Source organism: Stenella coeruleoalba (genome assembly GCF_951394435.1).
Source record: "Stenella coeruleoalba genome assembly, chromosome: 12".
Lineage (NCBI taxonomy): Eukaryota > Metazoa > Chordata > Mammalia > Artiodactyla > Delphinidae > Stenella > Stenella coeruleoalba.
In genome coordinates, this window is record NC_137158.1 from 31549425 (window position 1) to 31574716 (window position 25292).

The 25292-nt window shown below is 33.7% G+C and overlaps 1 protein-coding gene across 14 annotated transcripts in view; it reads left to right on the plus strand.

Moving 5' to 3' along the window:
* LOC307195594 (uncharacterized protein) overlaps positions 1 to 25292 on the plus strand; it is a 920801-nt gene that overhangs the window by 798913 nt on the left and 96596 nt on the right. For all 14 annotated transcript variants that reach the window (XR_013830873.1, XR_013830874.1, XR_013830875.1 and 11 more), the window contains one exon: positions 4588 to 4669. The gene's annotated coding sequence lies outside the window, so the exon portion shown is untranslated. The remainder of the gene's footprint in view (positions 1 to 4587; positions 4670 to 25292) is intronic.

Below are 25292 nucleotides of genomic sequence, written 5' to 3' on the forward strand. Positions count from 1 at the left end.
GATTGTTTCTAATTGTGGCTGTTATAAATGATATGTTTCTAGTTCAGCTACCATGGTCATTTGTATACATATCTTTTTGTAGACATATGTTTTCATTTCTTTTGGATAAATACCTAAGAGTTGAGTTGCTGAGTCATATGATAAGTATTTGTTTAACTTAATAAGAAACTCCAAATTGTTTTCTAAATTGACTAAACCATCTTATATTCCCTTTGGTGGTATGTGAAATTTTGAGTCCCTCCACTTTCTCACCAACACTCGATATCATAAATCTTTTTATTTTTAGCCATTCTGGAGTATATATAATGGCATCCCAAACTGATACATGCAACAACATGGACAAAGCTCACAAACTTTAAGCTGAGTGAAATAATCATGCACAAAGGAGTATATAGTGTATGATTCCATTTATATGAAATTCTAGAAGGCAAATATGATCTCTAGTGACATAGAGCAGATCAATATTTGCTTGGTGCCAGGGATGGGGCTAAAGATTATCTACAAAGGACACAGTGCAAAGGAACTTTTGAGGATCATGGAAATAATCTGTATGTTTATTAAAATAGTGTATCCATGTAAATATTTGTTAGAATTCATCAAAATATACACTTAAAATAATACGTCCATAAAATTGATATAATAAGAAACATATTAAACTTGCTTGTGATTATTAGCAAAAAGTCTTAAACATATCAGCTTACTATTAGGAATACAAGGCATTTTAAAAATGTGAAATAAGTACATAGGCAATCCACAAAATCAGGCACTGTGCTTTCCAGGGAAGCATGTCTGTAAAAGCTATCTGAATATCCTTCATTCGGTCAGACTCAATCAAGTCCTTACACTTACAGAGTAAAATTCTAATCAGATGGTCAGTTGAGTCAGGTTATGATATTTCTAATTTACCAAAATATGAGTATTTGTTAATTATTATTAAATTATTAAATGAATACATGTTCTTTATGAAAAGCAATGCATGGGAGATTATTCATCATTCCACCACGCAAGGGCAATTAGCATTCATATTTTGGAGTATTCCTTTATTTTTGATGCAATTTTCACATGTCTCATATAATACGGTAAGTGATATTTTGTAAGTGCATTTTTACTCAGTATTATATCATTAACATTTTCCCAAGTCATTAAACATTCCATTAAAATCATTTTAATAACTACATAATAGTTCATCATATGCATGTACCATAATTAACGATTACTCTTTTAATGGCATTTAGGTTTTTTCTAAATAGCAGACACGTTACCTAGCCCACTGAAATTTCTCCAGAAATTTTATTGAATGAATGAATGAGTCATAAACAATGCTGTGAAGAACATCTTTGTGTCACAATTTATATATTTTGTGAGAAATTTTAAGATAAATTCCCAGAACTAGAATGTCTGTGGCAAATACATAAAAAATGTTAGAGGTACTGATTCAATTGTCAGAAGCTTTTATCTTGGGAGAAAAGACAAAAATGATACTATGTGTGGATCTTCAAAAATTAACTAAGGCACATTTTAAAATAATTAAATGTATTTTAGAGAGTTATGGTTCACTTTCGACTGGCTATTTCTCTTAATGGTGTTTTAGTAAGATCAATTAAAGGTAAAACTGTGGCCCTTTTGTTTCTTTCTTTTTTAAAATAACCTCACGGTAGTCCTATCTCTAACAACATCTTTTAGATCATCTCTGATCCTACCACATTATTTAAGTCCACTTTATAAATTCCAGACTTTTTGTCTTGTTTACAGCTTCTGTTCGTACATTTTGCCATTACTGTCTTTTTTCATCCAGTTTGGTCATCATGTAAATTTGTTTCCACTCTGGCACTTACTGAGTAGCAGACACTAAGAAAACACATAACTACTCTGTTGTGGTGATGGTGACAGAGTTGACACTTTCTACTTGGTGCTCTACATTAATCTGCCCTGGCTTATTTTCCCAATGTAGCCTCAAGAATGAAGCCACAATCTCTTTTAGTGTTGATTCCTTTTTACATCTATTTCTCAAGGTGAAACTTTCTCACTACCTAAAGGAGCAGGCCTTAGGGCTTACTGAACACATTTCAGGTCTTGCTAGTCAAGCTGACCATGAAAGCGAGAGTACTGGCTGATGGTCTGGCTCCAAAGCTAGAGCCTTGTTCCATGCTGGCCAGTGCTCCTTCCTATTCTGATCCAGATTTCAGCCCTTAGTGGGAGTGGCTCTGCCTTGTGCAATGATATGGAGCTGGAAAAAAGATTCTCTTGCCATATTGCTTCTAGGACATTAATCCCTGGAAAGCTCTTAATTTCTTTGCGGTCTTTTCTAGTTTCTTCATTTCCAGTTCTCCTATTTCTTCATAATTTGGGGCAGTTGCTTAACATAAAAATATTGTGGTTTATTTTCAAAAGCCTGCTTTCCTGGGAGAGAAGTCTCTTTTTTAATACTAACTAGATAATTACATTATGTCATACACCTTGTATAAGTCATGCCTAGGACTTAAATCCATATCCATATGACCAAAATAACCCAACTGGTATGTTTTCTTGATAGTTCGGCGTTATAAGAACCAAATACATATGACGCACACATAGTCTGCCTGGATGACTTTGGTAAAGATGAGTCTGAAAAAAGTAAATAAAATGACTGGAGCAACTTAAATGCCTAAGTGGCAGCATCTCAGTATTTTCTGTATGTTTCAGTTTAGGAAGGAACATTTATTCTTTCACTTCCTTAAACAGAATCAAGTAATTTTCTGTTTTATTGAAAATTTAAAATTTTAATGCAGATTTATAAAACCTATGAGAAAAAACTGGCTCACTGTTTCTTTCTGGGTTATGTATTACAACTGAGGTACCAAAATCGGAATGCTTTTGCAGAAAGTCTCAAATATTTTACAAGTCACATTGCTGACATGTGGCAGTGAATAAAGCTGTGATACCTTGAAACCCAATTTAAAGCTTTTTAGACTAATCAATACTGCTCTTCAATTTTAAAAATGCATTTCTCTTCATCACAAATGAGGTGAGAGTTAATATATAAGTGGTTAGTCAAAAAGTATGGCACAGTTCCCCTGGCAACTGCCCATTTCCTTGACTCCATTGCTATGCACTGCATGAGGGCGTGTCAGAGCTGCAGGCCAAGTAAGGGTCAAGGGTTTGGGGAAAACAGGTGTCGCTCAGACCATTTTACTTGACAGTAGCTAGCACTGAGGTCACTAACCCAGTGGAAGGAAAATAGGCCCAACAACAGTGGCAAGTTGTAGATGTGACATTTTTTGCCCTCCTTTTTACTTTCATTTCCTTTTTGATTCACACTAAATCTTTTCTTTTTCAACAACACGGGGAGGAATGCCTTTGCTTCTGGGCCCTACAAGAACTCAGATCTATAGATACCTGTGGAATTTTGAAATTTCAAGACAGGACGAAAAATTATCTTAAGCCAGTGTTGGATGATTTGGTGATAAATTCTGACTTCCATCAAGAGGTATAAATAAAATAAAATGTACAGATGAATTAGACAATGAAATAACTTTTTTTTCTTTTTTCCTTTGGTTTAATATGCTTTGGCTTTAATTTTCCTAAAACATGAAATAGACACGATGCTTTATTTTTCATTTGACTTCTTATTTATTTACTTGTTTTTCATTTTCTTCTAATTTCTATTTCTCTCTCTCTCTTTCACACTCAGGCTCATTTATACACACACACACACACACACACACACAAAATCACATTTCCTTCTTTGAATAAAGGAGCAGGTTTTATACAATGTTTCAAGATTTTTATTTCAAGAGTATTACTTCTCTTGAAAGTTGGGCACATTTTATAATATTCCTTGAAAAATAGCTGTAAGTCATCTTTCTACTTGATGCTTACTGCACAAAATTAAAATACTCCTGCTTTTTACTGTATTTATCAATTTCTTTTAAAGTAGCAGTCCTCTATAAAGGTGCCGTCAGGAGGCATTGTGACATGAAATAATTTTGTAAAATGTCGTAAAAAGTAGATATTTCACTAGATACTCCTAATAATATTTTATAGCTCATGTAGTTGGCATCCTTCTAATACTCTAGAGTATTTATGAAGACAACTGGGAATTAATTTACAAGTATTGAGTTTAAACCCACTACAGCATATTGTATTGCTTGTGTAATACCAGTATAAATGAAAAAAAAAAAAGTTAGTGTATCAAGATGCAAATGGTAGTTAAAAAAATATCATGATGTACTGTGATGAAATGGTAATGTTATGAATATCTGTTGGTATATTCTAGCAATTAAAAGAATAAAATATCACGATATACTGTGATGAAATGTTAATGTTATGAATATCTTTGGGTATATTCTAGCAATTAAAAGAATCTGTTTTTTGTAAATGCAATTGATACATTTAATACACATCTGTCAGATTCAGACCTGAAAAGCTAAGGGAAAAAATAAAGGCAATGACAGTGGATTTTTTATATTTATAAGGAAATGTTATATGGATCAATTTGTAAGCTTGCTTCTTTTTTGATAAAATGAGAAATATCAATTGTTTTCCATAAAACAGGCTTTACTTTTACATTTGACATTAGTTCATACGTTTCTTTGTTTTACTTTTCAGGCTCAACTTTCCTGCATAATTAAGAATTTGCAGCTTGGTAATGCCAAGAACCACACCTGCACTGAAATCAATTATCTATTTGGTAAGTGAGGCAGAAAATATTTGATAAATATTTTTTATCTGCAGTTACTCTGATGTTCACAATATATCTATGATTTTATTGAAGATCTTAAGAAAATTTCTAAGTATCACTTAAGATTATTTTGTTCAAACTGCTTTGTATTCTGGCAAAGTAGGGGACCTGCTTTTATGGATATGTTTAATCCATTGTGTTTAAAAATAGGAAGTTTTTTATGCTGCCATTCTTAAAAAGTGGGAAAGGCTGAAAATACATGCATTTATATAATCCATTTTTGAATCTAGCACTTTAACTTTTTATCAAAGTCAAGCTCAAAGCAAAATACTTCTAATTCATCACATGGAAAAATTAAACCTCACTTGTCTTAGCATGTTCTGGCTTCTATAACAGAATACCACAGACCAAGTAGCTTATAAATATGGAAATTTACTTCTCATAGTTCTGTGGGCTGGGAAGTTCAAGAGTAAGGCACTGGCAGTTTTGTTTTCTGGTGCAGGTTCATAGAGAGTTGTCTTCTCATAGTATCCTCACATGGCAAAGCAGCAAGGTCTCTGGGGTCTCCTTTGTAAGGGGCCCTAATCTCATTCATGAGAGCTCCTCCCTTATGACCTAATCACCTCCCAAAGCCCTGCTTCCAAATACCGACATATTGGGGATTTGGTTTCAACATATGAATATTTTTTTGTGGGGGGGGCACAAACATTCAGCCTATAGTATCATTCTACGTTAATATTTCTTTCATCACTTAATTTTATAAAGATTAGGAATTTAACAGCCCAGGACGTTTTACTTCAACTGTTCATCCAGTCTTCCTTAGAGAGTAAGAACTTCCCAAACACCTAACCTAAGTATTCTCTTGTTATACTTGGCCCTTGGCCTCTGTTTTTCCCTTTAGCATTTTCTGTTAATAATTTTTTTTTTTTTTTTTTACTGAAGACTGAAAAATAAAATTGAATGCAATTTTAATCTTTGATAATATCAAATGTACAAAATTCCTCAGTATATTATTGTCATTAGTTAAATCTTTACAAAAATGGTGACAAAGCAGTGAGCAACAGTTTAAAAAGCATTTAGAAAGATTGTGAAGAAATTAATCCAAGACATTAGGGTATAGAAACAAAGTGTAAGAAAACAAAAGGTTGAGAAAGAGAAAACACAATAAAATGTAAAAGAATTAATATTGAGTGCTAATCATTTATTCAATATTATTGAACAACTATTCCGTTCTAAAAGCTGATCTATTTCTGATTTGCCACTAATCACTTTGTACTGAAAATATTTGATATTAAATATTTTTATATCAAGACAATGGCTTTGATATAAAAATATTTATAAGTAGAAAATTTCTAATATAGAAAAATGTCTAAATAGAAAAATTTTTTAATCTTTAATAATATCCTCAAGTACAAAACATTACTAACATTTAGCATCTTGTCTTTTTTCTGTGCACATAAACTGTTTTTACTGAATTACAAATCTTCTAAATATTGAGCTGTATACTCTACTTTTAAAAGTTAACTTAATTTTTTATTATTTTCCATTATATTAAATATCTAAAATATGATTTTAAATGACTCTATGATATTTCAACAAGTGTAGGTACCAAAATTTATTTAATATTTCCCCTACTCTTGGGCATGTAGGTTGTTTACCATGTTTTGTTGCTTTAGGTGATGTTACAGTCAATATTCTCATTCACAAATCTTTGGTTTGCTTCACCACGTTTCCACAGAATAAATCCCCAAAAGTGTAACTATGAGTGTAAAACTGATATCCAGCAAAATTATGTCAACTTAAATGTCTACCAGTAGTTTGAAATTATGCCTAATTCTTGGTTCCTCTTCACCCGACTAAGTGTAATACTGAAAAAAAAAAGTTATTACTTGAGAAATCTTTGCCACTATAATGGATGAAAACAGAGTATTTTGTTTTAATTTGCATTTATTTGATTACAAACATGGTTGAATATTTTTCATATGCTTATTAAACATTCCTTCTCATATCATAGTAGCTCTTTTGAACTATTAGTTTTTTTCTTATTGATTACAAAGAACTTTTTACATGTTAATATTATAAATCTCTTTTCAATTTGTAACATTTCCTCAAACACTGTTTGCCTTTTATTGTTCTTTATATATATTTAACATACTTAATATTGACCAAACTCAAATCCTTGGAGTTTTCTATCATAATTTTTTTTTTAAATGTTTTTACTGAAGTATAGTTGATTTACATGTTGTGTTAGTTTCAGGTGTACAGCAAAGTGATTCAGTTGTATGTATATATGTATAGGAAAGAATACATATTTTTTCAGATTCTTTTCCTTTATAGGTTATTACAAAATACTGAGTATAGTTCCCTGTGCTATACAGTAGGTTCTTGTTGGTTATCTACTTTATATTTAGTAGTGTGCATATGTCAATCCTGAACTCCTGATTTATCCCTCCCCCACCCCTCTCCCCTTTGGTAACCATCGTTTGCTTTCTGTCTGTGGATCTATTTCTATTTTGTATATACATTCATTTGTATCTTTTTTTTAGATTCCACATATAAGCCATATAATTGATATTTGTCTTTCTCTGTTTGACTTGCTTCACTTAGTAAGATAATCTCTAGGTACATCCATGTTGTACACACACACACACACCACATCTTCTTTATCCATTCATCTGTCAATAGACATTTAGGTTGCTTCCATGTTTTTGCTATTGTAAATAGTGTTGCAATGAACATTGGGATGCATGTACCTTTTCAAATTATGATTTTCTCTGGATATATGCCCAGGAGTAGGATTGCAGTATCATATGGTAGCTCTATTTTTAGATTTTAAAGGAACCTCCATATAGTTCTCCCTAGTGGCTATACCAATTCACATTCCCACCAACAGTGTAAGGGGGTTCCTTTTTCTTCACACCCTCTCCAGCATTTATTATTTGTTCACATTTTGATGATGTCCATTCTGACCAGTGTGAGGTGATACCTCATTGTAGTTTTGATTTGCATTTCTCTAATAATTAGTGATGTTGAGCATTTTTTCATGTGCCTTTCAGCCATCTATATGTGTTCTTTGGAGAAATGTCTATTTAGATCTTCTGCTCATTTTTTTTATTGCATTCTTTGTTTTTTTAATATTGAGCTGTATGAGTTTGTATATTTTGGAGATTAATCTCTCATCAGTCACATCATTTGCAAAGATTTTCTCCCATTCTGTAGGTTGTCTTTTTGTTTGGTTTACAGTTTCTTTTGCTGTGCAAAAGCTTTTAAGTTTAGTTAGGTCCCATTTATTTTTGCTTTTATTTTCATTACTCTAAGAGATGGATCCAAAAAGATATTGCTGCAATTTATGTCAATGAGTGTTCTGCCTATGTTTTCCCCTAGGAGTTTTATAGTATCCAGTCTTACATTTAGGTCTTTAATGCATTTTGAGTTTTTTAATCTATGGTGTTAGAGAATGTTCTAATTTCATTATTTTACATGTAGCTGTCTAGTTTTCCCAGCACCGCTTATTGAAGAGACTGTCTTTTCTCCATTGAACATTCTTGCCTCCTTTGTCATAGATTAATTGACCATAGGTGCATGGGTTTATTTCTGGGCTTTCTATCCTGTTCCATTGATCTATATGTCTGTTTTTGTGCCAGTACTATATTGTTTTGATTACTATAGCTTTGTAGTATAGTGTGAAGTCAGGGAGCGATGACATCAATCAAATGGTAAATAATAGTATTACTTTCAAATTTACAGGGATAAAATTGAATGAAAACAATATATATTAAAGATATGCATCCCAAATATATAAAATACATTTAAAAATCAATAATAAAAGAATAATTATTTAAAATGGAAGGATTTTAACCCTTTAATTAGTTTTAAAAAATTGAACAAAACATTCACAAAATAGAATATACAAGCTAATAAGAATATGGAAATTTGATCGACATTTTTTATCCACCGGAGAAATGCAAATAATTGAAACTCAGTGGACCATTCCTTCACACCTATTAGAAGAACAAAAATAAATAAATAAATAAATAAATAAATAAAAAGAAAGAAAAGGAAAGAAACAAAAGTTGACAGTGCCAATTATTAGCAAAGTTTCAGAGCAATAGGTACTTTCTTATATTTCCAGTGGAAGTAGAAAACCTAGGAAAACTATTTGGCAATTTCAATCCTATATGTTTATGAAATGAATTAAAAACATGTATTTATACAATACTTGTGCAAGGATATACATAGCAGCTTTCATGACATATAAAACCTGAAATCAATAAAATGAGTCATAATATGTGACTTTGTAAACAAACTATGATGTACTCATACAATGAATTACTACTCAGCAGTATAAAAGTTATAAATTACTGAGACATCCAAAAATATGGATGAATCTCTAAAAAGAAGAATTTTTTTTTTTTTTCTGCTAAGGAGAGGCTACATATAAATGCCAGACACAAACGAGTACTTTCTGTATTCTGAGGACATGGAAATGTTCTATTACTTGATCGATGTTGTGGTTACATAGATGTATGTATTTGTCAACTAGGACACATGTAAGAGTATAAACTAGAGAACTATTAACCCATCTCATTTATTAGTCTTGAGTTAATATGGTAAAAATGTTAATTCTTCAAATTTTGATTATTAAATTTAATGAAATTCCAATAGAACTCAAACAGAACTATTATGGGAATTGGATAAAATGATCTTAAAGTGTATGTGGAAGACTAAATAAAGGAGTGTAAGTAGAAGTAATTAATTAATAAATTGGACTACTATAATACAACATGTACAAAATAAATTCTAGATGGTTTTTAAAAGAGTCTGCACAAATATCTCAGAGATTATATATACAATCTGGGTTTCTGTGAGAGGTCTTCCTAAGCAAGAATGGAAATCCAGTTACCAAAAAAAATAATAGATAAGCATGTTTGATAATATAAAAATGAAAACTTTGTATAGCAAAAGATTTCCAAAATTTGAGAAGAAATATGAACTTAGAATAAGATAAATGAGGACCTCATTTACACTGTTTCTAATCATGCTCGCTAGAATATTATATATTAGCTTTGAACAAATTATTTAATTATTATAATTAGATGAAAGTTTTCAACTCAAATTAAGTTATTATTCATTCATCTAATTTATTCAACAAATATGTTTTGGGCACCTATTATATTCTAGCCATGTCCTAGTTGCTGAAGATACAGCAGTAAATAGAACCAAAGAGAGAAAACCAGCTCTCATGGAACTCACATTCTAAATAAGTAAAATTAATAGATAATAAGTAAAATATATAATAAATAATGAGTAAAATAATAAATAAAATAAGTAAAATAGGTGTTAAAGAACATAATATGTAAAATATATAGTATGTTAGAGAGTGATAAGTGTAGTGGTGCAAAACCAGAGTAGTGATATAGGAAGTATGTCGTGTGTGTGTGTGTGTGCACTGATTTAGACAAGGTGTCCAGGGAGTTGCTCACTGAGAAGATGACAGGTGACTAAAGAGCTGAAGGAAAGGAAAAAGCAAATCACGTGAATATTGAAGTCCAGATTATAGAGGAATAGGAAACAAAGTTTGAAGGCAGTGAATTGGGAGCATGCTCGTTTGTTTGAGAATAACAGAGAAGCCAATGTGGTTATAGGGGTAATGAGCTGAGTCGGCAGCGTAGGGGAAGTTTAGGTAACAAGCCCAAAGAGGTAATAGGGGTCCAAAACAGGACCTTATACATTATGAAGTCTTTGGCTTTTACTGTGAGTAGGAAAGGGAAATTTGAGCATAAAAGGGTGACGGTGTATTTTACCTTATCATGGAATGGCTCTGGCTGCAGTGAGGCATAGGCTGTAGGGGGCAATGAAGGAGCAAAGAGAACAGCTAAAAGTTTTTTAATAATCTAGATGGGAGATCATGGTGGTTTGATTTGAGGTAGCAATGGATTTGAAAACTGTCAAATATTACCTATAGCTGAAATACAATAGATGGCAAGAGTTGACCACTAGATTTGGCAAAATAGAGTTCATTGGTGACCTAGTTTTGGTGTAGTGGATAGTGGCAAAAACTTTTTGGAGTGTTTCAAATGGAAATGAGAGGAGAAAATGAGAGTAGATGTCTTTAAAGGAGGAATTCTGCTGTAAAAGGAAGGAGAGAAATTGGACAGAAGTTGGAAAGGGAAATGGGGCCCAGAGATGGAAGAGCTGTAGAGAAAATAAGATGAGTGATATGAGAAAGAGGAAAGTACTGTTTGAATAATAAAATTGATTAGGCCATATGTGATGCAATCCAATGGCCAAATGGAGGAGTTGGCCTTATGTGGTAGTAAGGACAAGTCATCCACAGTAATAGAAGAAAAGGCAAAATATATAGTCACTAAAGCAGGTTGGTAGAATTATGAAGAAAGTGGGATAAACTTGTGGAAATTGTCTTCCGTGTGTTTTTACTTTCCCAGTCATTGCTGTGAGCGAATATGGGGGAGGAAATACTGGAGAACTGGAGGAGGTGGAGGTGTGAAGAAGTCATCATTCTAGGTGATGGAGATAGTGGAGTGAATGAAAATATGGTATCATTGAGCACTGAGAACACAATTGAGGTTTGTGATTATAAATGTAAAGTGAGTTTAGAAAGCACTGGGTGTGTGTGTCTGTGTGTCTGCGTGTGTTTCTCCAGTTTCATTCAGTACAAACATATGTGCCAGAATAGGCAGAATTGAATCTAACCAGGTTGGTGGTTTTTCCATCCGGTACAATGAATTAAAAGAGGAGCGAGGGAGTTGGAAGTGTATGTGAGGAAAAAAATATAACTGCCTGAGGAAGTTAGCTGTGTAAGGAGGAAAGTGGGGACATGAAGGTGATTAGGACCATGATAATCAAGTAGAATCAATGGATTATAGGTCCTCTGGGGTCAAGGGTTGTTGAAAATGGGGTTTAAGAGAGTGAGCTGAAAACATTAGGTGTGGTAGTTATAGATTGACAAAATCAGCATGGGGTTATAGAAGAAAACAGTTGGAATTCTCACAAAGTTTAAACAGAAAAATAATATCTTTGTTGATATTCATGAAAGTTCCAATTCAGTAGTTTGTTTTGGACATAGGTTCCAAGAGATTCTTTGCACAATATTTAGTTGTGCTACTCAATATTGAGCTCCTTCAAAAACCTGCTCAATGTACTATTAATCCACCATAGATCTATTTTTATCATTTTTTCCTAAATCATTTTAGGAGCCATTGATATAAATTTTCAGGGTAACATCATTTTATGACCTCTGAGTATGAGGTTATTTTATATACCTTAAAAGTATTCAAGTTTCAATACCCATTTGTTACATATATTTATCTATACATTTTTGTCTATGTCTATGTATGTGTATATACAACAACCCAGGGGATTAGGGGGGCCAACCCTCTGTGCAATTAAGAATCCAAGTATAACTTTTCAGTCAGCCCTCCCTATGTATCCGTGTTTCCACATCCGGGGATTCAACCAACCGATGATCAAGTAGTACTGTAGTATTTACTATTGGAAGAAAAGAAAAAAAAAAACGCATTTAAGTGCAGTTGTGGAGTTCAAACCCGTGTTGTTCAAGGGTCAACTATCTATCCATACCTTTTATGATTGATAATATTTTGTAACATTAATTCTGAAACTCATATTCAAATACTGAAACATCTTTAAAAACATATGTTCCCGTAAAATAGCCCTTTCTATCTACTCTCATCCGCTTACGGTGGTTCATTTTTCTACTCTGTTCACTTTCCATCCTTCACATGTGTCTTGTAAGGTTTCAATACCAGAGTGTCAGTCCTAATCTAACATTTGTTTTTGGCTATTGAAGCCAACATGTAGATCTTCTGTTTTTAGAGAACTTAAAGTCATTTTGTTATGCTATAAATGTTTGCAGAAATAAAGATTCCTGTAAGCATTGTTAGAGTTATTTTTTCTATAAAGTTTTAATTTATACTAAACTCCTATTTCCTCTATGCACATGACCTCTAAACAGAAAAACCTCTTTAGAATTTCATAGTTCCATAGGGAGGAGGGAACTTAGATTGCTTGGTTTAGCATTTTGCATACTCTATGCAAGATGATAATAAATGTTCTATTTGTTGTATACTCTATTTTCCTATAAGGTAGAAATGAAATATATTAGCATGTTAAAAATTCTTGGAAGTCCTATAGTAAAGAAATCTGACCAAATTTGATATAGCTTTTCCAAAATATATTTGATATAAAAATATTACCCATCTTCCTTTTTTTCTGAACACCTATTAATGTCTCATTGAAGGAATGCTTCTCAGAGCTGTTTGAGAAATGCTGTTCTCCCTGTAGATGAGTAAACAGAGACATGGTATATTGATAGATTTTTTTTCTAAAGTTAAATGGCTATTTATTGGCAGAAATGATCAGAACTAATTTGGACTCCCAATTAAGTGCTCTTTCTTCCTGCCATTTGTCTTCTGGTACTTTCTTATCCCAGTGCCATGCTGAGCCATATTGGAGCCTGAAGCAAAAGGAAAAATCTGTAACACTAATCCTGTCTTTATTTAAAATACTGATATTTTGTTTTCCATTGATTTATCTGTATAAATTTTAATTAAGAAAAATATTGTTAAAAATATTATGTATCTTGATTACTGAGTTTTTTGACGCCCTTTATATTTTGTGCTGGAGAGAGGTCGTTTGCCTAACTAGACATGGCTTGGATGGTCCCAACAAAACTACATGTATCTCTAGATTTGGAATATCCAAATCATTCCATATTCCAAATTATTTAAAAACATGATGAACTAGTCAAGTCCCCACATCAAAACCCAACCTTTGGTGGCTCCCATTCTTCACATTTATAGATAGAAATGTACCAACTATCCTCCGCCCTTTTATTCCTGAGAATTTTAGAGTGTCTCTCCAATTTTTTGGTATATTAATTTATAAATACCGTGTAGATTATAGCATACTTTCTGAAAGTCTGCAATTTTAATTAAATTATAATTAACAACCCAACTCTTCCATTAACCAGTTCCTATGTACAAGGGAATAAGCTTGGGGCTGAGATTACATCTACTAGTTCCACTTCATGAAAATGCATGTCACTAGCTCAGTGAACTCTAACATTACAGCATTTCCCAAAATGTGTTTCAGAGAAGGGGATGTTAATAGACTCAGGGGAGAAAAAATAATATAGTCATAAAATTAACTAGATGGATAAAGATCTTAAGGAAACTAAAATGGGTCTTTATTTCAGGACTTTTCAGAGCCTTTAATATGCTAATGTCCTTCAGGCATATACAAAGAACTTAGAATGCAGTATTTTTTAAATGTATCTGACTGCAGAATATATATATGTGTGTGTGTCTGAATGTGTGTGAGCTTTGGCATAGAACATCTGTCATGGCACTATTATTTCACAGATATCTTTGGAAAGTGCATCTCTAATAGACTAGTCAAGATGGGATTTTCTTTTATAGAAAGTATTTTTTAGATGATGTGTAATTCAGTGTTCAATGATACCACTTTATCTTCCAGTAATGGTTGACGTATCCCAAAGATCAGCCGAGACTCTTCTTGGGCATGGGAGAAATATTGAAAATTAATTAACTGTTTTACCAAGTGGCCATTTATGAGCATAGATTTTAATTTTCTGATCAATATGCCAACCTTTACACAGCTAAATACTTTTTGTAACTCTCAGGTAGCTATTATCCACTTAATGAAAGAGTTCCCCCTAATCAATCATGTTTGGAACAGCTTACACGTTTATCCTTGTTGGCTCAGCTATCTCTGACCTGTTTACTTCAAAAGAAATTTTGAATATCTAATCCTCCTTTCCTGTTACACCTTTATTGTTTTCCATATATAGTGCATCCCATCCCTTCTCATCTAACCATCCCTGAGGCCTGGGAGAACTGTTATTTTGCCTTTTTTCCTTACTCTCAGAGATGCTGACAAAAATAATTCCTTGCCCCCAATTACTAATTGAAAAAAATTAATATTGATCTGCTGAAAATGGAATAGAAAGTCTAAACTTGGTATTCCTGAAAATAAATTTGCAAATAATTTTATATTTTAAAGAAATTTTGGCTAAGTGTGGTAATAGTGCTTTCAACTTCAAAGATTGAATAATTGATCATAATTTAAAATCATTGCCTCTAACGCCTTCTCCATCTCTTTTGTTTTAGGCGTAGACACTTACATAATATGTCAGAGTCTGTAGTGATATACTATCTTTCAATAGCATCACAACAACTACCCATAACGTGCCCAGGCTTATTTTCATAAGTTCGTTTTCATCTCTGAGCATCCCATTCATAGTCCATTCGTTGGCCACACACGTGGACTCTATTTGGATTAGAAAGTAATTTTCTTATCTTTAGCGGCATCTCTATCAGCACACTTTAAGAGTATGAGTTTTTCCAAATGAAATAGGTAATTGTCGTTTATAAAATATTATGATGGCACCGAGTCTGTACAACTAAAAACACTCCGGTGTTTGCTGCAAGGCATGAGGAGACAGTGACACAGCTCATTTCCTCAGCCGAGCTCTCTTTGCTGCCTTGTACAACACTTATTTCAAAGCACGCCACAGCTTAGAACTGTCGTGATCCCCATTAATATAAAACCATTGACCTCTGCTCCCGCTGGTGCGACTAAATTACATTCTGCTGCTCAGCGGCAGCCGCCCATGGGGCCAGGGCTTGTAGTCATCGCCAGGTGCCTTGATGCCAGCGCAGCCCCTCCTACACCCAGGGTTTGCCTTTAATGAGGATTAGGCACCTTCAAAGATCTAGGAGGACCCGCTCCCAGGATGGAAGCCTTTCTAATGGCATCTGGGCTTATCATAGGCAGTAATTTAGTATCTCAGAGGAGAACGGAGAGAGATTCATTTCTCGCCTCTAAGAAATTGTGGGAATGTGTGGTTTTGTAATTGACATTTTTTCCCTCTTCCTCTCTACCAGCACAAATTCAAGAGCATTATGCCTAACACTATCATCTTTTTATGACACCTGGAAGTTGGGTGTGGTAAATTATGACGTATCTCAGGTAGGGAAAGTCCTCTTTGACACTATTATTATGTGATGTGCTACTAACAAGACTAAACCCACTCACAGATGACCCACACTCAGTTCATCTTTGTATTTCTGGTGGTGGAATTTCTTTACAAAGGGTGGATGACCTGATTCCAAATGTGGTCTGTTTTCTCACTGTGTGGTCTCCTTTACATCAGAGCCTGACCCTTTCAGACCTGCCCTTTCACGCGGTACATTTGCTCTCTGAGAGTGAGGCCATCAGGGGTCTGAACCTTCCTACAGTGGGTTTGGAATTTGCAGGAATGTTCTCTGCTGCTACAGCAGTCATTCTTGCCTTGATTATTAAGGAACAAAGCAGGAGAGTTAGGTAGAGAAATGCAGAAAATAGCCATTGAACACAGAAAACATATTTTATATATTCAAACTCCTCCCTTACATAAACCTCAGAAAAATGAAAAAACAGAACTAAAAATTTCTCATACATATGGTATCAAAATAAGTGTGATTATGTGAATGTACATACATATATTCACACTATTATTTGCAGTATGTTTAGATGAGTTCTTTATATAACAACCTGTTATTCAATAAAAAGCTCAGAAATAATTTATCATCAGAATAAAATCTGGTGTTTGAAGTATTATTTGTGGAAAAATCGGATGTTTTTTTCTGGTGAGGGAAGGAATCTACATATTAGAGTAAAACAGGTTTAATCTGGGAGAATTTGTAATCATAAATCAGTTGATTTTCTCTCTGTTTTTAGTTGTGAGACCAAATCATGAAATTTTCTCAATCTAGTAACCTTCAACAGGTTTTAGTTTTTAAATATATTCTGGTAAGAAACTGTGCCTTAGCTCAGCCCATGTGCACGCCGTAACCAGTTAGAGGTGTAAACTGGGACAGAGTTTAATACAGAGTTTAGTACTGTGCTGGTCACACTGACTGTGTATGGAGACTTTGTCTGAATTTTCTACCCTGTGATTCCTATCAGAAGAAACAAATTAAGTTTTATGGCCCTAGGGTGTATCTGCAGAGAGTTCTCACTAACTGCAGAGAGGTTAAATGGTCTACACTATTTAATTATAAAATTTACCAATACTATTTGTTGATAAAAATCTGTTTTAAATAAAAATGCACCAAACCAAACAATAATAAGGGAAAGTATAGAATTTCTGAAGATTGAATTTATCTCCGTGATATATAAATATAAATGATGTAAATAAAAGTAAATTTGCTCACTATACTTTTTAAAAGACTTATTTTTGGTTTCCGAAATTATTTTTTCCCTGAGGTTTAATTGTTTCGTGAAATTCAGTATCTGCATTAACAACTTGCTCTTGAAAGCTGATACCCAAACAGAGGGCTTTCTTTCCAGAAGGGTGTCCTAACCCCAGTCACACGTCTGCTAATTTGGCTTTTCTCTTAATCTCGGAAGAACTTGCTGAACAGAAGTGAAACTATGCACGTGCTAATGGCTCGCGCTCTGCAAACTCCCCTCTCTCCCCGAGAGTGTCTGGTGTGCAAAGCTGAGCTGGAACAAAGATACACTAATTATTCCCCATTAATTTGTCTGCTTGAATGGTCCTAAATACCAGAGTGATTAATTAGCGCAAGGCAGCCGGGGCAGGATGTCACACCCTTCTCTGCATTTAAGTGTCGGGAAGGTTGTGCTCAAGTGTTGACAACAGCATATCTTTAATTTTCTCCAAGAAGAAAAGTTTAGTCAGTACAATTAATTTGAGCTTGGCTGGCTTGCAGGAATAAATGTAACATGTGGAATGATATTACTGCTGTATAGGCATTTTTTTTGCCTCCTTAGGGTACAGTAAAACTTTTTTGGCAACTCCGTTATTGAATAGTGTATTTCTATAATTGGTTCAGTTTAGCTTAATTACTTTTGTGCATTTTGCAGGAAAAAAAACCAGCATGGATCATAAAATAGAAATTATTATTCATAATAGGTTAAGAATATAGATAAATGAATGCGTAGATAAGAATTAGAAGCAGATAAAGAATGGCATTAAATTTGGTATCCTTTTAATGTATGCAATTTTCTCTCATGAACTAAAATGTACAGCAATGTTATAAAAAGAATTTGAGACCACTTAACCCCTGAAGGTTATAAATCAGTTCACTTAAAAATATATAACTGAAAAGTTGCTTATTTGACCTCATTTTTGGAAGTGGGTTTTGCTGAGATTTTAAGCTTTATGAACAATATTTTGCCTAGATTAGTCTTCTAACTAGTAACATATATAAATCACTTGTAAAGGATAATAGAGTAATAGGTGATATTTAGCACTTTCATTCTATTCTTTATTTTTTGTAACTTTATTTGTCAGAGTGTTTTTCATAAGAAAAAAATTAACTCCATTTTAAAACAATTATATACTGTTTAGAGAAATGAAATGAATCAAATAAAGTAGCTGCTTGCTCATACCCTTTTCCCTGTTTTAAGATTGAACTACAAACATAATTCTGAAATAGAAACGTAATACTTATATAATTAGGAAGTAGCATGTTTCATTTGTTACATTATATTTCTTGGCTGTTACTGAAATTTTAAATTAATTCATTTTGCTATGGGCATGCTGTTTTGTTTTGTTTTGTTTTCAAACAGTGGGAAGAGAAAAAAATCAGAGAGTGCCATGCAGCCGGCAGCATGGATGTTCTCATCTTTTCTTTCACAGCCTTCCTCAAGCTCTATACAAACCCAAAAGGCTATTCAGCAGCAGGGGTGGGAGCACCGAGGGAGGGAAGGGGTCACCTCTCCCATCTCTCCATGTATCTCATTGTTCATCACTTGTCAGTGTATTTCCCACACACCATCTCCAGCCACTTGGAGCCTCATCCTGGCTGCTGGTTCCATGACCTCCACGACATTATTCTCTCTTCCTCCACTCCCCACATCTACAGTCTTGTTTTGTTTTTTAATTTTTCCCAGACAGTGGTTGCTATAAGACTGTCACTCTGGGTATATAGGGTTGTAGAAAATATTTGTTGGAACAATTAAGAGTAAAACAAAAGTTTCTCGGTACAGTGATCCCTGGCTCATACTTCATCGTATTCTTCCCCTCCAACCTCACTCTTTCACCTCCAATGTCTCCACAGGTTTTCACAGTGGTTGTTAACTTTTCATTGAAGCAGCATATGTAGTGAAAAAATCCACAATCCTCAGGCTGGAAGTTTTATTTCCAGTAGTAGTTTTACTACACATTAATAGTGCAATTTAAGGGGAAAAAAGTCACTTAACCTATTGAGCCTCTTCTGCAAAATTACCATTTGCTCCATGGAGATGTAAATGAAATAAGAAATATGATTCTTCATCCACTTTGTTTAATAGTCTGTTACTCTTGGTAGAACAAAGGTAGATGTATTTTCTTGGTGCTTCACAGTTTGTTAAATATTTGCCATTTTTGCCCATCTATGGCAGGGCATAAAATTATTGGCAATGTTTATACTTGATTGAAATGAGGTTAACTCCTGTTCGTAGGTTTTGCTAATTCTCCTCTGCCTCAGCAGATAAACATGGAAAGAGTTGGAAGGGTGTTAGACCTCTTTATATCAAAAGAAAGAACTCTTTTCACTGAAATATCTTTGAGACTTTTATATCTTTGAAGAGAGAAGAACAATTAAAAAGTTATAGTCAAGCTAAATACCTTTAATTCCTTGCCTTCCCTGTGTGTATACACTGCTTCCCACATCCAGAGATGGAGTCTAATTCTTCGCTTCTTGAATATAGCCTGGATTTAGTGACTTGCCTTTTTCTATGGTTGCAGCAAAGTGATGTCCCAGGACTTTCAAACTAGGTTGTAAGAAGCTTTGCAGTTTCCCTGGATCACTTGGTATACTTGTACTTTCGATGTATCCTCTAAGAATCTATAAGAAGCTACGTAAGAGAGCTACATGGATGTTATAAAGCAGAAACTAACACACCATTGTAAAGCAGTTATACCCCAATAAAGATGTTAAAAAAAAAAGAGAGAGAGAGAGAGCTACATGGAGAGGCCACATGTAAATGCTCTAGTCAACAGCTCTAGCTGAGCTCCCATGTGACATCCAGCATGAACTGACCACCATCTTGGATGTCTAGACCAATCAAACCTTTAGATGACACCAGCACTAGCCACCATTTGTTTGCAACCCCATGAGAGCCTCCAAGTGAAAATCATCCAGCTGAGTCCATTTGATCCACAGTAATGTGAGAGATGATAATAAAGTATTACTTTAAACCACTAAGACTGGGGATGATTTGTTATATAGACAGAATGATGAAACAACAACAAAGCGGCATATTAGCATAATTTAAACTTTTTACATCACAGTGGCAAATCAAGATAAAATTCACAGCTAGAACTTGAATAATTGAGCGAGGAGTTGTATTTGGGTATATCAGCTATCTTCACTAATTCATCCATCCATCCATCATTTGGCTACCATGAGCCAGAATTTTTGCTTGTTACATACACTGAAGAATTTTCATAAACAAAAGGTTTAGTTCCTCAAAGTATATTGGTTCAGAAATGTGTGTTATCAAAATAATTTTTACAAATAACAAAATGAGATTTAAGATGTACCTTTTTAATAAACCATTATAAATTATTTTAAGAACTGATATGAGATACCAGATTTTGAATTGTGGTGATTTATTAACTCTGAATTGCACTCATTCCTTCAAGAATTCTTTGAACAGAGGCTTTAGTTTTGTCAGTGTTTCTCACATTCTAGTGAGAAGTAGAATGGAAAACTGTGGCGAGCTATTAGGACAATAACATCTATTTCCCCCACAATTCCTTTATAAAATTATCCTAAGAGCAGTGGTGTTACTCTTGATCTTTTAGAAAGATCAGTGTCAATACCATCTTATGTGCTGTGGACAACACTGGTCACACAAATCATACCTTTTGGGAAAAAAGTAGATGAAAACAATTTAATTTATGGACTTGACTTTTTCAAAAAATACACATTTTTCCTTTTGCTCCTTGCCTTTGGCCTTCTTTGACAGTTCCATCTTCTTTTCTTTATCACCTTTGTGGGCTTGTTTCCTGCTATACCTAAAGTTGTAAAACTCAAAGAGTGGAAATAGTTTATCAAAACAGTCTGTGTATCTTAGAAAGTGGAAGCGACATAGGGTGGAATGTTTAGTATTTAGACACCAGCAGCTTGTAATAGCTAAAGCAATGATACACTTCCCCCAGTTTCTCTTTAGTGAGTACTTGGCTTCTTGGAACCTGGGAGAGGAAGAGAGATAGAAGGTGATTTTCGGGGGAGGGAAAAAAGAAAAGGCCTAATGGAATGCTGAAAGCAGCAGTGAGCAGTGCAGATGACAACTGTGCTAAGTGTAACCAGACACATCTCTTGAACTTTAACTAACATCCTCCTTCTTCTTTCCCGCCAGATTGTAAACATTGTTATAATGTTAAGAAGAGCATTGCCCAAGTAATGAAAATTTTTCTCTCTTCCAACAGAGGGTATTTTTAAAAAATTTTTATTGCATTATAGTTGATTTACAATGTTGTGTTAGTTTCTGCTGTACAGCAAAGTAAATCAGTTTTTTATATATATATATATATATATATATATATACCCATTTTTAGATTATTTTAGAGTATATATACTCTTTTTTAGATTCTTTTCACATATAGGTCATTACAGAGTATTGAGTAGAGTTTCCTGTGCTATACAATAGGTCTTTATTTGTTATCTATTTTATATATAGTAGTGGGTATATGTCAATCCCAATCTCCCAACAGCAGAGGGTATTTTTGAAAAGCACTCACTTTCTTCTGCCCATTGAGAGGCTTTCTAAAAAATGGTTTAATGTCTAGTATTATATTGAAACTAGTATCTGTAAACCTTGATTCACCTGTAGCATCTAAATGTAAATTCAGCTTTAGTATCAGAGATTCTCAAATATCTGTCCAAGGTCTGATGCCAGGCAGTTACATTAGAATCACAGGAGAGTGTGTTTAAAATCTGGAATTCTAGATCCACACCTTGCTGGAATGGGACCTGAGAATCTGCTATTGTTCTCATGTACCATCACATGTGGCCCAAGCTTTCTTCCATGAAACTACAGTGCCTTGAGATGCTCTGTAAAAGGAACATTCTCTCCTAGAGAGACACAATGCACATGGTCATATTAAATTCTGAAATGTATTTAACTTGACTTAACCAAGTATTTCCAGACTTATTGGACCTTCAAAACATTTTTTAACATAGTATTCCATGGAGCACACTTTGAGAAAAGAAAGTTTAGAAGAATGCTGAGATGTTCCTTCAATTAAAATTAAACAAAACTTTCTTTGGTTTGCAAAATTTATATTTTCTCACGTACTCATAACATTTCCTGTAAGCTTGACCTTTTTTTTCTTTCCAATTGCTTACTCTCTGCTATAAACTAATATATATTTTCGAATATAATGGTTTTTAAAAAATAGAAATTACCTTAAAATTGTACGTGTGCCTGAAGTGTTCAGTGTTTTCCAAGAAACATATGTATTACTCATTACTTCAAAGGTCTAATTCTAAGAATTTACAAAAAAGAATCAAAATATTTCATTATAAAGTAAATGGTTACTAGAATAACTCGCTATATCCTGGCTTGTATTATAATTAGTTATCGACATGAATTTTCCCTCACTCAACTACAAGCTACTCGAGGGAAAAGATATCTTGCTCACCTTTATTTAAAAGCCTTTCCTGAGTTGTGTTGATTCCTATAACCAGGTTTCCCTGAACCATGATATCAATGTCCAGATGCTGTTCAATGTGAAGAATTCACACACTTCAGTAGTTTGCTGACCTTATCAGGTTTATGTGTTTTGTTTTGTTTTTCAAAGATAAAGTGATACTTCATCCTCAATTTGCATATTGGAAACATCAGTAACCAACATCCGCTCATCATCCACTTCAGTACAGAACCCCAATCTGTCAAATTCTTGATAAGCTCCTTGAGGATAGGGATTATATTTTTACTTCTTTTTGTCCCTCCTAGACCTTCAAAAACATTCAAGAAGTAGTTGTGGAGTGGATATGAATCACCAAAAGGGAAAAATGTTGAGCAATCTGTGACCATTATGACTTCCTCAATATAATGTTTTTCTGAAAACCAAGATCCCAGACTTGACGTTTATGGCAACATAGGTGCCAACCGTGGGCTGCTTTCTGCACTAAATGGAATTTCTCTGCTTGCTTTTTCTGTCCCTTGCTCTTATTCCTACTCATTTCCAAAGCTCTGAATATTCAGCTTATGTAGTTAAAAGTTAAATTTCAAGGATACCAAATTTCAGAGTGGAGGTTTTATTAAGGGCAGTAATAAACAAGTGAGAGTTGCACTGCACTATGACAAAAGTTCTGCAGTTTCTATGGCCCTTGTGTTCATAGATGAAGAGCCAAATGGAAATGTTCAATAAAACATGTGCGAGACTGCACAATGGAACAGTCCTTACATTTTACATCAAGCTGCATCAGGGTCACGGGAGGTGTTTTATTAGCACAGTCAACAATAATATCGTGATTTTTTATTAGGAAAAGATAGTGAGAGACTCCTAATTATTTTTCAGCCTGAGGGGCATTTTTTCTTAAAATGAGTGTTAATTTGATCATTGTCGTGCAGTTCACAGATTTACATGAACTTATTTCACTGTGACACATGGTTAAGAGCCAGACTAAGATTGTTGCTTTATTAATGGTTTTCAGTAAATGTATTCAAAAGTGCTAACTGTGTGGGTGTATGGATGATATTGATAGCACTCGGAAGGTTGAATCCTTTTGGAAGTAGCTAGCCTGAAGCTCTTTTCACATGATATTTTCTTTGTTCATGCAGTGAGATGTTAAGCCTACAAGAATGAAATAAAATCCCAGTGAAATAAGAATGGCTTTGTCTCAGATATTACCAAAATGGCTTTTCTAGAAATGTTTCCTTTCTTGTTTTCCCCTTCCCCCAGTAAGGCAAGCATTAGAGACCTGAAAAAGCTAGTGATTTTTCAAAACACTTGCTTTAGCATAATCAACAAAATACTGCACAACGTTTTTGTTGTTAAATGTTATCTAATAAGCATAATCTACTAACCCTTACACTAACAATTCTTGCCAAGTGTATTTCTGAAGCTTATTTATTATGATTTTCTTTTTGATCTGCACAGATTATGCTAAACTGAAAGCAAGAATCTTAAGCTAGTAGCGACCAGGCTCATTTTTATTTTATCTGTCTTTTTTACAAACATCATTAATTTAGTAAAAAGTCTTACAAAAATCTTCTGCCTTGATACCATAAGAGATTCCACATCAGACATAATTTTAATGTAGAAAAATTCTTCAAAAAGGGCAAAAGTCTAATATGTAGAAGGAGAGAACCTGCGATTTATTCTGTAGGGTTTTCTATTTAATTTATAACTGACTTGTTCTAAATAATTCAGTGCATTTGGAAAAAAATCCTGAATTGGACTGAGAAAATTGGCAGAGTTTTTTTTTTTTGACATAAGAATCTTATTAATTTGAGGAAAAATCTCCATTTTTTAAGATAAATTTTAAAAATTATATTACAAATATACAGGTGATTTGTAAGTTATAAAGTGTATCAAGATTTTAAGTTACTATCCTTATTTAATGAACTATTAATCTGTATGTCGGCCGTAAAGACCACTTGGTGTCTTTATATATTTTAACATGATTAAAAACTACAGAAAATTTGTCACATATTGTTCATAACAGAGTAATCTTAAAAGAAGTATGGTGATTGGGGGCCAGTAAAAAAATTAATGCTTATCCCATGGCAAATCTAATACATAACTGATATTTTTAAGGACGTCCTCATTGTTAAGACTGCTTGAGACAGCTGCTTTTAACTCTTACTAATGGGAATTGGATTTGACCAAAAAATGGATTGAAACTTAAATTTAACCTTGCTCCAAATGAGTAAATACAGCACAACATTCAAGTATTATTATTGGTCAAAAATAATTTTAAAGGATTGTGAGGAAATAATCCCAATTATACTTTTGCCTTTCTTTATAGGGGGAAAGGATGACTTTTTTCCCAAGTGCAATTTATATGCTTGGTTGATGAGTAGAGTTTCCTTTGAATTATTTTTGCATATTGGGGAATGTACCTATATGAAAAAGAAAATTTTCCATGTGTATATCACTCATCATTAACCAATCCTGTTTTTAAAGCATGTTTAGAATTCCAATTTTCCAAGAATTCAAAATTACAGATTTTTGGCACATGCAGAGACCTGAAAACTCATTGAATCCATTTGTCAGATTCTCAGCAGGACTTGGGAAATTTTGTTTATTTTTTTTCATTGCACTTTTCCATAACTCCTTTCGAAAATCTCATAGCTTTGCATTGTAGCAATAGCTTTTGATCAAGGCATCAATGACCTGTTTATACTTGAGCAATATTAGCCTCCTTGAAAAGGTAGACCTCCAATATTCTGAGTCCCATAGAGTCTTTGTGCACGGGACTAGGCCACATCTGGCTATGAACAGTTCCTGATATAATTCACACTCTTATCCTTAAAAAAAAATTTGATTGGGAACATCGTGAAGTCACTTCAATTATTTCTCAGAAACCTCACAATAAATCAGGTATATATTAAGTTTAAAGGT